Below are 12,051 nucleotides of genomic sequence, written 5' to 3' on the forward strand. Positions count from 1 at the left end.
ATCTAATCCTACCATAGTCATAGTCTAATGTCCTACCATATTATTATTATGTATTTATATAGCACTGACATCTTCTGCAGCACATTACAGAGTACGTAGTCATATCACAGACTGTCCTCAGAGGAGCTAACAGTCTAATCCTATCATGGTCTAATGTCCTACCATATTATTATTATACTGTATATTTATATAGCAGTGACATCTTCTGCAGCACTTTACAGAGTACATAGTCATGTCACTGACTGTCCTCAGAGGAGCTCATAATCTAATCCCTACCATAGTTAAAGTCTAATATTTTCAATATAGGATTGTTTTGGGGGAAACCAGTTGACTTGTTAGTGTGTTTTAGGGATGTTGGGGAATATGAAGTGCCTAAATGAATTACTGGGGAAGATAATAACTCCATGCAGATTTTGCCCTAACCAATGTTCAAACCTAGGACTCAGCACTATAATACTGTACAATAGTGCTATCCAGTACGTCTCTATTCTGCTCATATCTATCTGTTCATGCATGTCATCAATTCTGACCTTCTACCACCCTTTCTCCCTCCATTCTACTTCTCTTACACTACCAACACACCGTGCTTATTTTAAGAATGGGTTATGAATTACTAAACTATTATTCCATTTGACTATGTCAACCCTTCAATGTCATGATATACCCACTCCAGTACTATCCTGACAGGCGGTAACATATCTGAATATCCGATAATGTGTGTGAAAAAGTGTTCTGGAATCAGGAACACATGATCCGCCAGGCCATACAGGCTGCCACCTGGAGCGACGTGTGCGGGGGGGGGGGGGGGGGGGGGCGGACTGGGCCACCCCCTAGCCAGATAGTGTGTTCTCCCAGTTGGTTCCAGTTGGTAAACTGGCTCGTGCCGTCTGATAGACGCAGCACCAGTTCACCTGTCGGCCGCAGCCCACGGAGTCTGTGGCAGGCAGAGCAGGATAGGGTGCTGCATTACGATTATTTTCCAGTGAAACGCAGCCGCATCACAATTATTTTCATAGGAAGGCACCACAAGGGGGAGGATGGAGGAGCGTGTCGGGGCACCATGGGGGGGGGGGGGGGGCACCACAGGTTTTCTTGCCTGGAGTGCCAAGATGGCTAGAGGCGCCCCTGGTGGACGGTAAAATACCTCATGCAGTATTTTACACTTTTTTTTCCAGATTCACTAAAGTTTTCCCACATGAGGCCGATCGGTAATTTACCAAACAAACATGCCTCAATTCACTAAGCTCTGCTCAGTAAGTGTCACTTACCAGAGTGTAGCAGGGCAGCGGGCAGGCAGGGAGCTGCGTGTATCATTCTGAGGGTTTATTTACTGTGCATGTCAGTTATCCCTTTAGATGTGCTGCAGCCACCAGGGGGAGCTCTACTGTATGCTACAATACAGATTTACACATCTAAAGGGATGCAGGAAAGCCCTCAGAATTGTCAGCTTCCTCTGATTTGATACACTGAAAGACTCATCCGATACCCATCGCATCCAATCAGCGTGAGAAGCAGGCTGTGTGGTTCTCCCTATTGCTGCCTGGCTCTCCACAAAGGATGTCTGTCAAATCCACCGCACACAGACAGCATGGGGAGTACGAGTTATCGGCTGCTGTGAGCTAGAGAAAAATATTGAACACTTTTGGCCAGTAAATAAAATGCGGAAATCATTGTGAATTGACATTTCTTGACAGTTCCTGAGTTTATTACTGCACAAGTCGGTATTTTACCTCACTAGCGGTGATAGGTTTAGTGAATTTCTAACTTGGTAAGGTGATCGGTAAAATCAGCTGTTTTGAGCATTATCGAATGCGGTAATGCTTTGTGAATAGAACCCTATAAATGTAATCCAGCAAACTTAAAAAAAATCCTAATAGAGTTAATTTAAAGGGACTCCGAGCTCTGAAAAAAAAGGAAAGTTGTACTCACCAGGGGCTTTTTCCAGCCCAGTGCTGGTCGGGAGGTCCCACGCCGGCGTCCTGGCTCCTCTCCTTCTCCCCGCTCCGGAATGGCTGGCAGGCCGCAGCCCAGGCGACACTCTCCCGAGTGTCGGGCTGCTTCTTCCGCATATGACGCGGATTACGTCACACGCCGGCCGCCTCGCGTCATCACGGCGGCCGGCGTGAAAGTACTGCGCATGCGCGAACAAAGCGCGCATGCACAGTACTTTCACGCCGGCCGCCGTGATGACGCGAGGCGGCCGGCGTGTGACGTAATCCGCATCATATGCGGAAGAAGCAGCCCGACACTCGGGAGAGTGTCGCCCGGGCTGCGGCCTGCCAGCCATTCCGGAGCGGGGAGAAGGAGAGGAGCCAGGACGCCGGCGTGGGACCTCCCGACCAGCTCTGGGCTGGAAAAAGCCCCTGGTGAGTACAACTTTCCTTTTTTTTCAGAGCTCGGAGTCCCTTTAATTGTATAAAATGTGCAATGAATCATAAATGATCACAGGTGTGAACAAACACGTGTTACCAACACAGAAATCAGTGATTAAGTACAAATGCATTGTAAACAATGGGATATATAAAAAGTGACCATGTGCCAAGAGTGTAAAAAAAGGAGGCCAATTACCAACAAAACTGTCACCTGAAAGAAAGCAGAGTGGGTTATAAAGGCGGCTTGAGTGGAGAAAACTGCAGTGCTAAGAAGTAAAGACACCCAAGGTGGAGAGGAGGGTAGTGAGCATCACTCTCATTAGACACCTTCTTGATTTGCCGCTTAGCGGCTTCTTCCAGGCAAAGACGGCGCCCAAATTACTGTAAAAAACAGCAATAGCTGGAAGCCGTATTACATATTTCCCCCTAGAGTCCATGGCGGCCTGGAGGGGTAGGAGTAATTAACGCCGCCAAGCAGGGCTGGATTTCTGGAAAGGCCACAAAGGCCATGGCCTAGGGCGGTAAAAAATCAGAAGGATAAAAGGGAGACAGGACCTGAGAGAGATAAGAGGCTGCATGTCAAAATAAATCATTTCTCCTGCTCCGAAGCCGCCCCGGCTTTGCTGCACACACAGTCAGAATTCCAGAGCTCTGTATATTTTCCTTACTTCTTGGTGTGCGATGAGACAGTGCTATCTCCTGAACATACAAGCTTCAGTTTAATGCCAGAGGTGTAGAGAAACCTGGATCACCATGTGCTTGCTGGGCAGTCTGTGACTCTGGTTGTAGACACAATTTCTGATCCAGTAAGGTAAACATTTTAACAGAATTATTTCCACTTTACAACTCAAGCTGGGCTAAACAATGTATTGCTGGTCAGACTGTTAATGACTTGAGCCATTCCTTCTCTTCTCTCCCCCTGGATTGTAAATCTTAAACAGAAAGATAAGTTTTATTTTTTCCTTAGAGAGATTTATGACAGCCCCTTCCAAGCTAAATCTTAACCCCTTGCTGGCTCATTTTAAAGGCAGCAGTACTGCAGTAGTATGAGATAGACAACTTCTCTATAATTATAATTGCAAATGTACTGTTGTATACTTTTGTATTGTTACATTCTGTTTTATATACCAAAAGTAATAACACATACTAAAAATTAAAAAAACATATATTTGTACCGTGTTGGCAAACAGATTAAAATTAAAAAAAAAAAAAACCTGTGAAAGAATCAGTACAAATAATAATATAAAATAAATGCAACAGATCTGTGATCACAGAAGAGCAGATAGGGAGATGAACTGCTCTGCTACTTCATGCCTGGTACACACCCTGCAATTTCCCATCAGGAAGACGGGTCGAATCAATTATTTCTGACAGGCCCAATCTGATTTCTGATCATTTTTCTAATCGACTTTGTATAAGTGATCGGAAAATCGATTCAACCCATCTATCTGGTGCGTAACAGGCATTAGGGATTCACTGCTCTGACAGGAAAAACAATCATTCAATATTCTTCAGAGAAAACATTCATACATATACACGAGTCACTAAAACAGGCATTTCCTCCTGCAAACAAGAGATCGCTAGTCAGGGTGTTGGACAGAATGATAGTGTGTGTGTGTGTGTGTGTGTGTGTGTGTGTGTGTGTGTGTGTGTGTGTGTGTGTGTGTGTGTGTGTGTGTGTGTGTGTGTGTGTGTGTGTGTGTGTGTGTGTGTGTGTGTGTGTGTGTGTGTGTGTGTGTGTGTGTGTGTGTGTGTGTGTGTGTGTGTGTGTGTGTGTGTGTGGTGGGGGGCGGTAGGTGGTACCTGGCCTAGGGCACTGGGAAGTCCAAATCCGGCCCTGCTGCCAAGACTTTTGCAGGAGCAGGGTGAGCCGTTTTTTGGTTTCGCCCTCCACCCAAATTTCCTGACTCCTTAATTACATGAATACATTAATTATAATGTAGAGTGGCAAGGGAGGAGAAAACACAGACAAATCCGGGAGCCCAATTGTAACGATTGCAGAACTTTCTCTGTGATCAGCGCACAACGCGTGCGCTGATACGACGGAAATCTTCCACAAGCGTATAATTGCAGGAACCCAGCAAAAGGTGCTACGCACCCGTAGAGGGAAATTCCTGTCGGCAGATGGCGCGAAGGAGTGCAGAGGAACCAATCCTCTGTACCTCCACAAATGCCAGACAGGAATTGTACGAAGCGCAGAACGCAATCGCAAGAAAAGCGATTGCGAATGAGAACGAGCAAAGGGACAGGTTGTATGTGTGTGCGCCAATCTAGTCGCCACCCCGCGACAGCGCACACACAACAGCAGATACGAAACAGAAACGCAACCGCAAGAAAGGCGAATGCCAAAAGTGACACAAGGCAGATCAGAACAGAATACGAGGATAGCAAAGGCACAGCAAATCATACAATGAGGAGATACGGAAAATAACAAACGCTAACTGAACGCGAACACTGCACTCATTCGCAACAGTGCACGCGTTCATGCGCGGTCTCCACGTGATAAGCACAATAGAGACAAGCACGACTAACTAACCATTGACAGACAAACATGAAACAGAGGATGCGAGCGCTTGCTTAACGGTTACCTCACCGAGCCTCCAGCAAGCATTCGTAGCAGACAAGACAGACACACCAAAACTGGGACAAGCGAGAGATAGGATCCACAGCACTAGCGAAAGTGGCTAGCGCGATCCAGGAAGACAGAACAGAAGGATCCACAGCACTAGCGCTGGATGCTAGTGCGATCCAGGTACAGAGTAGCAGAACAGAAAGATCCACAGCACTAGCGCTAGGCGATTGCGATCCAGGCAGACAGAGTAGCAGAACAGAAGGATCCACAGCACTAGTGAAAGTGGCTAGCGCAATCCAGGTACAGAGTAGCAGAACAGAAGGATCCACAGCACTAGCGGAAAGTGGCCAGCGCGATCCAAGGAGACAGAACAGAAGGATCCACAGCACTAGCGCAAGATGCTAGTGCGATCCAAGTGAGAGATTAGAAGAGATAGCTGGTAGCAGCCGCTGCACCAGCTATACTCCAAGAACAGAGATCAGAACCATTTCCTGTCGACCACCGCTGGGACAGGACAATCGCAACAGAACAAACAAACAGATAAGCAATCCTAACTGCACTAAGGAAACCTGCCTATTGCAGTTTCCCAGGAATTACTCTAAGCTGATCTTCAAACAGAGAGTAAGGCTGACACTCCTCCAGGAATGTTACACAGGACTAAATCCTTATGACCAGCCAAGCATTGTGGGAAACACATAGTACTTATAGTACACGCCTCCAATGAATGTGGCCAGGCAATTTGCATGACAACGTATGCAAATTCCTCAGCAAGCACAAGCTGCAAAACTGACAGAAGCTCTTCTTTCCAGAGTCCTGCAGCATGCAAACCTAAACAATGGCCAAAAAACTGCCTGCCTGCACAGGCAGCCGAGCAGATCATTACACCAATCTGGTGCAATATTGTTAGTTGATCGGGTTAGTTTTTAAGACAATAGAGGTTATACTCATAAAAGTGGGTTGCAGCAGAGGAAACCACTCACAGTCGCAGGTGGGGAGAAACCGTCACCACTCGGCCTTTAGGTACCTAAATGGTCACTGCTCCAAAAAATGATTCGTCAGTCGAGGTCTCGCGACTCAATCACCCTTAGTACATAAGGGATATCAACTTGTAATGATCTGCGCTGCTGTCTGCACTGGCAGACAGCTGTTTGACCATTTGCTAGGTCTGAGTGCTGCAGGTCCCTGGAAAGGAGACCTATCTCTACTCTGCAAGCTGCAGAGTTGCTGTTCTGGGGAGGAATTTGCATACACTTGTCATGCAAATTGCTTACTTGCTTCCTTTGATGGTTTGCAGTATAAATACCTTTTGCTCCCAGAATTCCTTGCTGGTCATGATGGTTTGTTCCTGTTAACTTGCCTGGAGTCTCAGCCCTCTGCTCATTGTTGGTTATTATTGCTAGCTTAGAGTAGTTTCCCTTTGGGAGTGCTCCTTGCATTCCTAGTTAGTGCAGTCAGGATTGTGTATATTGTACTGCTTATTCTGTCGTGTCTTGTTCTTGCGATTGCGCTGTTGCCAGCGGTTGGCGGTAGCGAATCGTTCTGTCTTTCCGTTGCGATTGTTCTGTCGCCGCTGGCGGCTGACAGAAAACCGATCTGTCTGTTTGGATCGCACTCGCTCTTGCGGAAGAGCAGTGGACCCTTTCAGTTTTGTTCCCGTGTACGGATCGCACTCGCTCTTGCGGAAGAGCAGTGGATCCAATCTGACTTGTTTCTGTTATTTCGTGTTTGTGTTACATTGGTTAGTTAGGGTGGCACGCTTATCACTGGGCGCCTAACGCGCGGTGATCGTGTCTTAAACGCGTTCGCTATTGCGAATGAGTGCGGTGTTCGCGTTTAGCTAGCGTTTGTTATTTTCCTTGACGTTCTGATCATTGTTTATTGCTATGTCTTCCTTGCTACACTTGTGCTCTGTCTTTATTCAGTCTTGTGTCACTGTTAGCAATCATCATCTCTTGCGATTGCTTTCTCACTTGGTTTCCGCTGTTGTGTGTTCACCGTCGCCAGGTGGCGACTAGATTGGTGGACAGACATACATTCCATCTTTGTGCTTATTCAGTCTTGTGTCACTGTTAGCAATCGCCATCTCTTGCGATTGCTTTCCCACTTGGTCTTCGCTGTTGTGTGTTCGCCGTCGCCAGGTGGCGACTAGATTGGTGGACATACATACATTCTGTCTCTGTGCTCACTCTCTTTCACTAGGGCCTATCTTGCCCTGTATTGCTTTCCCTCGTACAATTCCTATCTGGCATCAGTGGCAGTACAGAGGGGTTGTTCCTCTGTTCTCCACAGCTCCATCTGCCGGCAGGAATTCCCCTCTACAGGTGCATTGCACCGCAGCTGGGTTCTGTTATTTAGACGTTTGTGGAGGATTTCCGTAGTGTCGGCGCGCATTTTGTGCGCTGACCACGGAAATAATTCCACAATCGTTACACAACTATGTTTAGAACAGGTAGGAGGTGCCTGGTTTAGGTTTCTGTCAGAGTATCCGGGCGCCAAAGTTACTCCTGGATACTCTGACTACCTACATTACAGGCACTTATTACTGACCTGAGGAAGCGGCTGACGGCCGTGAAACGCGTTGTCTAATGCCTAGTTTCTCAACATGCGGTACGCGTACCCCAGGGGGTACTTCTGATGGTTCCAGGGGGTACTCAGGCTTGATATACTTGACCAAGAGTAACACATTTAGAGTTTTAGAAAATTATAATCCTATATAAACACCAAATTAGTATTTTTTTCTGAATAAAAGCAACAGTAAATGCTTGGAAATTGTTTAGAACCAATTATCATGTACTACGATTAAATATGTATTTGTTAAGGGGTACTTGTGATAATATTTACTATGCCAGGGGGTACTTGGTGAGTACAGGGTTTTATAAGGGGTGCATACCAATAAAATGTTGAGAAACATCTAGTGCACCAATAAAACTGATTTCTTAATCTGAACTTCTACTTCTGTCCATACCGTGTTAAACATCTATAAGGTAGGACGACTTTACCTTGCTATTGTTGTATCCTATCACATAGAAATTTGTATAGAAATTAATCTAGCATCATAGCGGCCACCAGAAACCTAGACCTGGCGGCTGGCACCTCCTACCTGTTCTAAACATTCATTATAATGTTATTTACCTATAAAATACCTAAAAATTGTTATTTATTCAACCAGTGCATTATTTTTTATAAAATGTTTAGATGCATTGTGGGGATTTATGCAGGTGGGGGTCATATTATAATAAATAGTCACGTATGCATGGTTTGGCTCCAGTCTACATTTCGTGTGGAGATTCATATATATACACTATATTGCCAAAAGTATTGGGAAATATACACGCGCGCATGAACTTTATGACATCCCAAACAAAAACAACATTTGCAGTGGCATGCTTTATAACTGTGACGATTGGTGCTGCACACAGACGTCTGATTATTATGTGATCTGCAGTATCACCAATAATCAGACACTATACTTGATTATATGGTGATCTGCAGAATCACCAATAATGCAAGTATAGCTAACAAGGTAATTGCAAGTGTATAGTGCTTGGTGCAACAGTAATACTGTTTTTGGCAGAACCTCACCAGAGGAGCCGGTGGGCACTATCAGTAATGAACCTCACCAGTGACAAGGGCTCACTAGTGAGTGGAGTGGTCAGACAGATCAGTTCGGCAACAGACAGGAAGATACAGTACAAAATCGGCAAGCAAGAGGATAAAGATATATCAGGCAGAGTCAGCAACAGGATCAGATGGGTTAAAGTACAGAATCGTTTAGCGTAGGGAAAGTCAGAAGAGGGCCAGAGTCATACACAGGTATCAAGTAATAACAACAATTGTAATAATAATTCCTAGTCTGTGTGAAATCCCTGGTTTCCTCCCAGATCAAAACACACGGGATCTATCTAAGGTCTGAGTGCTCACACGAAGCATTCGCAACAGCAGACAGTTTGCAAGTGATTCTCAGCGGCTTAAGAAGCGGAGGAGACCCCTCGGCCACGCCCCTGTCATTCAGCCAATCAGGATTGCCAAGAGTCACCTCTGACGTCAGCCGACTGGCAGGTCAGCTGATGCGCCTTCTCCCCGCATAAATATCCTGTCTGCGCGCGCGCGTGACAAAGCCCCTCTATGCGCCACAGACAAACCTCTCCTCTGCGTGCTAGACGCCGAGGGGACAGAGAAAACACCCGACAGGGAAAACGAAGCAGCTGCGGGGGTATCCTGACTGCCCACAGCTGCATCCACCGTGACTGTTACAATAACACACACAAAGAAGCAAGTGACCAATGTGCACCTTCATTGACTAACATCGTGCGAGTTAACATGTTCTGCATTGCATTGCAGCTAATGAGATATGAACTGCTCATAGACCTTGAATTGCACCACGTTAGTGTGCAACAATGCAAAGCAATGAGTTAGTTTTAAAGCATCTTATATTAATGCATTACCCTAATACCATTTAGCATTTAACTCTTGCATTAAAAAGTTCTTAACTTCCCCACACTGAGTTACATGTATTTCAGTTTTGCCAATTGCAAAAGGAAAGAAAAAACAAACTATTTTCAATATAGAAAAGTGATCCATTTGGAAAGACTTTCAGACATCACAAACACACAGAGTACCTCTGATTGCACTGCAGAATTGCTGTAACATTGAAACAAGTTCTCTTTTATACTTTTTTTTTTTTAAACTACTTCCTTTTTTCCCATTTCTGGGTAATATAGATTTCTGGGTAATGTAGTCTTTTGTACTAGTTCAGCTTGACAACACTAGAGGGAGACCTTTCACTCTATATAAGTCATAAGCAAAGAATTCCATTATTTTACATTCTGACACTAGGGGACAGCTGTTCTCTGCATTTCACAACTTTTTTTTTTCTACAATGTTTCCAGCACAGTTAAACGGTGATATGTTAATGTAATAATCTGTAGGAGCAAATACGTTTTTGAGAGTAATAGTGAAGTCACAGGGGTGACAAGCGCATAGCTTCCAAATGTCCCTTTTTTAGGAGTAAAGGTAGCCATACTTCAGGCATTTTGGCATTCGATTAGATTATTATAATCAAATCGGATGAAAATTGGTGCCGTCAAGTGCTTGCCCAACTAACAATGTGACCAATAAATTGATTGCATAAGTCGATCGCACATGCTGCAAGATGTTGGCCACCTTGCTCGATCAGGTGCACGGCGGTAACAGCATGCAATTTCGGGACGATCTACTAACGTGACGAAACCCCCGGCGCTGTCCCCTAATGTTAAGTGTCCTCCTGGTGCCCCGTGCATGTTATATATTACCTGTCCGCGGCCTCCGCTTGTCCTCCGCTGCTTCAGGCGTACTCTGCTCTACATACAGGTGGTTTCCTAGTAAGGGTGCGTGTATGACGTCAGAGTCATACACGCGGCCATGTTACTAGGCAACCACGTGGTGTGCGTGTATAAAAAATAATGTGCGCCTAGAGCAAGCGGGGACAAGCGGAGGTCGCGGACAAGTAATGTATAACATGCACGGGGCACCGGGGGGACACTTAATGTTAGGGGGAAAGCGTTGGGCGGAGAGGCGGTCGAATGCGACGTCACAAGGTCGATTCCAGATTAATTTCAGCATGAAATTGATCAGGAATCGACATGCAGTGTATGGGCAGCCAACATAACTCTCTCTAATCATTTTTTATTAGAGAGAGATTTGTCTCTCGGTCGAATCTGCCCATCATCGCTAAATGTATGGCTACCTTAACCTATCTTTGTGAACCAAATCCCTCTGTTCCTCTTTCTTCCTCATTTTTCCCTCTTTTGGGTCCGATGTACAGATCTATGTATATATATATATATATATATATATATATATATATATATATATATATATATATATATATATATATATATATATGCATCTTTGTATTGATAAATGTGTTTGATTGTGTTCACTGTAAACTTTATTCTCATCCATTAAGTTGATATATTTTTTATTTAATATGAAGGAAAACTAGTGATGCTAGAAAAGACTTGTGGAATTTGAATTATAGAAGTATGTCTTTTGCTTTCTCTTTGTGGTATGCGTGACTTGGAGGCAGGGCCGGATCTTCCACCAGGCAACAAAGGCAGTTGCTTGGGGCCTATCTGCACTCACTTTGGCTTCTTTCAGTAGCCCCTCCATAAGTAAGCGGGCATAGTATGTGTGTATTGCCCGCTAATAAATAAGCAGCTGTCCGGCACTATTTCCTCTTCAAAGCAGCAGCAGCTCTGCAGAAGTGTGCAGCTTCTGGGCCTCTGCTGTACTGTGCAGGAATTACACAGATCCGCACTAGCTGGGCCCCAGGAAGCTGATGAAGGAGGTGCAGCTGCAGTGAGGGAAAGTTTCCTACGCCTGAGACAGTGAGACTAGCTGCCTGCCTTATCACACTTCTGATGTGTGCCTTCTGCAGCCTGGGACCCGCTCTCCTGACCATGCTTCTCCTCTCAGCTGGGATGTGCACGGGCTCCTGTGTGTCACTGCAGGCTGCAACTGACTTTGTTGCCTGGTGGAAGATACGTCCCTGGTGCAGAGTGCTGCAGTGGAGGACATACTTACCTATCTACCAGCGCGCACCACCCATGTCCTGTGTCTTCCCTCCATCGTTGCCAGTGTGCCTGTATCCCTTGGGCATCTACGTGGTTGCACACATGCCACCATGTCACATGGTATAGGGGGCGATGGAGAGAAGATACAGGAGGAAGCATTCTAGGGGGCAGGTTAGGGTTATTATGGTGATATGAACATAGGGGCCCAAAGTTGCTAATTTGCCTAGGGCCCAGTTAAGTCTTCATCCGGCTCTGCTTGGAGCTAGTAACATTGGGCATGCGCTGACCATACTTGCGCATGCCAGTGCAGTTGTGCTCGTCCACGGCCGTGCTTCTGTCCAGAAGACAATTTTGAGGCGGGCAGGTAGACCGGGTGATCGCCCGGGGCAGCGTGGGTAAGCAGCAGGGGGGTGCAGTGGCAGGCGAGAGAGGACATAGAGCTTAACAACTCACCTTCTGGGATCCACCACAGCCTCTGTCTTCTTCCTCCCAGGCATCCGTCACATTGGTAACAGCACTACCTGTGATAATGTAACCACATGTCATCACAGGG

General features: G+C 45.8%; 1 protein-coding gene across 1 annotated transcript in view; it reads right to left on the bottom strand.

Moving 5' to 3' along the window:
* Window positions 1-9,642, bottom strand: part of LOC137546515 (uncharacterized) — a 65,548-nt gene extending 55,906 nt beyond the window's left edge. The window contains exon 1 of the mRNA XM_068269070.1: window positions 9,564-9,642. The gene's annotated coding sequence lies outside the window, so the exon portion shown is untranslated. The remainder of the gene's footprint in view (window positions 1-9,563) is intronic.
* Between the last annotated feature and the right edge of the window lie 2,409 nt (window positions 9,643-12,051).

This window comes from Hyperolius riggenbachi, chromosome 2 (assembly GCF_040937935.1).
Source record: "Hyperolius riggenbachi isolate aHypRig1 chromosome 2, aHypRig1.pri, whole genome shotgun sequence".
In the NCBI taxonomy this organism is placed as follows: Eukaryota; Metazoa; Chordata; class Amphibia; order Anura; family Hyperoliidae; genus Hyperolius; species Hyperolius riggenbachi.